Source organism: Tenrec ecaudatus, chromosome 6 (assembly GCF_050624435.1).
Source record: "Tenrec ecaudatus isolate mTenEca1 chromosome 6, mTenEca1.hap1, whole genome shotgun sequence".
Lineage (NCBI taxonomy): Eukaryota > Metazoa > Chordata > Mammalia > Afrosoricida > Tenrecidae > Tenrec > Tenrec ecaudatus.
In genome coordinates, this window is record NC_134535.1 from 101,149,233 (window position 1) to 101,153,375 (window position 4,143).

Here is a 4,143-nt window from a genome sequence, read left to right on the forward strand (position 1 = left end):
TACCAGGTAAGGCTATTGTGTTAGGCCAAGTTAACTAGAGAAACAAATCCAGTGACATTCAGATGAGAGGGTACCCCCCGCCCCCCAAAAAAGGATTTTTATCTAATATAAGTATTTAAATATTTTTACAAAACAACACTTAATACATTTGCCAAACCCATGATTCCATTCTTGGAAACATTTTTCAAATTCATCTGTTTGGATAGCTGACAGCACCTCCCGCGTTTTTTCCTTCATCTCTTCGACATCATCAAATCGCTATCCTTTCATATACCTCTGCATTTGCAAAAAGAAAAATAAGTGGCATGTAGAGAGGTCAGGTGTGTGGGCCAAGAGAAGCTTGCTGTTTTTGCCCAAAACTGGCACACTGAGATGGCTGCGTGAGCAGGTGCACATTGTCATGGTGGCAAAACCTGTCTTCTGTCTGCCACAAATCAGGCCTTTTGGGTCACACACTGTTTGCAATCTTCTCAGAACCTGTAAATAGCAAGCTTGATTAACACTCTGACCTGGTGGAAAAAAATCTAGATGCACTATGAGTCAACATTTTCTTCCGTTTGGGAAGTCGATGGATGTCCAGAATGAGGTTTGTCATCAGTGGACATTTCACCAATTTTGAAATGAGAAAACCACATGTACACTTGAGTTTTCCCTATAGTGTTGTCTTATAAGCTGTGTTCAACATCACAGCATTTTCAGAGATATTTTTTCCAGAGCAGGAAACAAATTTTTTTTTTCACTGTGCAACCCGCCTCAGTGCCTGAAGCCCATGAGGGTAAAGCCAGGCAATGGTTTGGGGTGACAGTTTGCTTTCGCATGGGACACTGAGAGAGACCCATGGAATCGGACCTGCCACAAATCCAAACCCATGCACAGGAAACAAAATTTCACACCCACATGATGCTCTCTTAAATCAGCCATCACACACAAAAAAACAAGATTTGAGTGAAACTACTTTTACAAAAAAAAAATTCACTGTGACCAAAGAGAGCCTTCCCAGGTGACCCCATTGGGTGCAGTAGTATCAGAGCAAGATGCTTAATGCTCGTCTAGCAGAAAAATGCATACCATGACAGCTCTGCTCTGCCCAGCACAATTCCGGGCTTTTTGGCTAACCCCTTGTATATGTATAAGAAAGAGCCTTGTATCAATAAGTAATTATATATCCAGAAAGCATCCCAGCCCAGTCTAACTCTCATCCATAACTCTGATAGTTATCTAAATAGTTATAGTATTTCAATTTCATAAAATAATTTGGGTAATTCCTCTATATTTATATATGTACAGATAAGAATATTGAAGTATAGAAGGTTGAAGTGATTTGCCTGAGGCCATGTAGCTTATAAGTGATAGATCTGGAAGATAAACACATATAATCTAGTCACAAGTTTGCAAGTGCCCGTGATCTTATGGTACAACCTTCCCAAGATTTAACTTACTTATTATAAATGCCCTGTGAGCTATTAAATCCCCTTTAAAAGACTTTTAATAAACACCTTGATAGTGCTTTGTTTGTCATGCAATATTTTAAGTACTTTGCAGTATTTGGGCCATTTAATTCTCAAACAACCCTATGAAGTAGATACTATTACTATTTTACAGTTAAGGAAACAGAAAAACATACAGCGCTAGGAGCTCTCTGAAGATCACATAGCAAGGAGTTGGCAGAGAAAGAATTCAATCCTCTTGAGTTCAGTCTATCAAAGACTATGTCTTCGGTGTTGTGTTGTTGTTAGATGCTGTCAAGTAAGTTCCGACTCATCGTGCCCCCATGTAAAACATAACAATACGCTGCCTGGACATGAGCCATCCCAACAGGATGTTGGCGTCCTTGAACCCTTCTTGTAACCAAGATGTCAATCCATTCATCAAGGTCCTTTCCCTCTTTTGCTGCTCTAGCTTCTCCAGGGACCGAAACACCCCCCCCCCCCCCGATAACGTGTATGCAAGACAAAGTCTCAACATTTTCAATTCTAAGGAGTCTTCTGGTCGTACTTTTTCTGAGATTCATTTGTTCATTCTTCGGACAGACCACGGTAATTTCAATGTTTTTCAGATACATCAATTCTTCGAAAATCTTCCTGTTCACTGTACAGCTTTCATACGCACGTTAGATGATTGAAAATAGCAGGGCTTGAGACAGGGACCCCTTGGTCACCAAAATGTCATCTTTGCTCTTTGACATTTTAAAAAGCCCTTGTGCAGCAGACTTTCCCGGTGTAATACAACTTTTGATTTATTGACTGCTGCTTCCATGAGCTTTGATTGTGTGTCCAAGTAAAATTAAATCCTAGAAAACTTCAGTCTTTTCTCCCTTTATCATGATACTGGTTTCTGGTCCAGTGGTGAGGATTTGGAATGTAAATACTACTTTATGCTTCCTATGACAACATATTTATTCAATCTGTATGCTGAGCAAATAATTAGAGACGCTGGATTACATGAAGAATGCAGCATGAATATTGGAGGAAGCCTTATTAACAACGTGTGATATGCAGATGACCCAACCTTGTTTGCTGAAAGTGAGGAGGACTTGCAAAGCTTGGCTGATGAAGATCAAAGATTGTAGCCTTCAGTATGGACTACAACTTAGTGCCAAGAAAAAAATTCTCACAGCATCATGATAAATAGGGGGAAGACTGAAGTTGTCAAAGATCTTGTCTTTCTTGGCTACACAGTCAGTGCTCATGAAGCAGCAGTCAAGAGACGCAATGACACAGTACACTGGGTAAATCTGCTGCACAAGACCTCTTTGAAGTGTTGAAAAGCAGAACACAGGTGCGCCTGACACACGCCAGGGTATTTTTCAGTCACCTCATAGACATGTGACGGTTGAACCTTGAATAAGGAAAAGGCCAAAGAAGAATGGATGTATTTGAATTGTGCAAAGATATTAAAAGTACAATGGATTGCCAACAGAATAAACAAATCCGTCTTGGAAGAAGTACAACTATATTGGTCCTTTGAGACAGAGATGGCCAGACTTAATCTCAGGTACTTTGGACACGCTGCCAGGAGAGACCAGTCCCTGTCTGTCATGCTCGATCAAGTAGCAGCAGGTCAGTAGTACAAAGGAAGACCTTCGACAAGATGGATTGACACGGTGGCTGCATCGATGGTCTCAAGCATAATTGTGAGACGGCACAGCACCGGGGCGCTTTTCATTCTGTCGCACGTAGGGTCGCTCTCAGTTAGAACTGCCGCCGCCACCAACACAAAGAGTGGAGTAGCTTGACCAATTCCACAGGATTGTGAAGGGACGAAGATTGAGAATGGACCTGGGTCTTTCTGATTGCAGCCCCCACGCTCCGACCCTGACTGCACACCACCCGCTAAGATCACATGTTGCCCACATTCACTTCCACAAATTGGCGATATAAACAAACCCCCTCGCTTTGATTTCAATGGGAAAGACTTTCATGCTAAAGAAACAAAAATGGTGGGAAATGTTCCTCTGCAATGTCGTTGGGGTAAATTCTGTTTTTCCTCTGACTGATTGGCTGCAGGTTTAACATTTCGCAACACAATTGCCTTCAAAAATTGGTTAAATCTGGGAGGGGGTGGGACTCGTCAGCAGGCTGGCAGTTATGTGCAAACTGTTTGACTTTAATATATTTATAGAAGCGGTGTCTGTCACTAGCCCTCTGGGAACACGTGCACTATTTAAAATATAAATTAGAAAAATATGCTGACGTAATTGTCTGCCCGAAGGAATTTTCCCCTAATCGCAGTCTTAATGCCAATGTAGAAATTCCCATTTGAGTATTCCTCCCCAGGCAGAATGTGGAATATAAAGATCAAACTTAAAAGTTAGTTTATGCTATAAAATTGGCAAGAAATGCCTCATGCAAACACAAAGTCTTTTAAAACTAGAGTTACCCATAGGCAGCGTTTAAATAGCCAATCAGCAGCCACCTTGCTTCTTCCAGGTACAGGCTTTGCTCTGGTATTGGTTCCTTTCTTGGATGCCTTCAGAGGCTTCTTGGTCCCACCCCTAAAGCTATTAACCTCTTAAGAACTGGGTACAGCTAACTCCCCTGGCTTCTTGTCTACCCTTTTGCTTCCTCTACCCAAGTGTCTGCCACATTTGCTTCTTCTCTGTGCTCAGTCTGCTGTTTCCTCCAAGATGGTACCTGCAATCCA

General features: G+C 41.7%; 1 non-coding gene across 1 annotated transcript; it reads right to left on the reverse strand.

Moving 5' to 3' along the window:
* Positions 1-737: 737 nt before the first annotated feature.
* Positions 738-872, reverse strand: LOC142452184 (small nucleolar RNA SNORA42/SNORA80 family). Its single transcript, XR_012785216.1, has one exon. It is a non-coding gene; the product is annotated as a small nucleolar RNA SNORA42/SNORA80 family (small nucleolar RNA).
* Between the last annotated feature and the right edge of the window lie 3,271 nt (positions 873-4,143).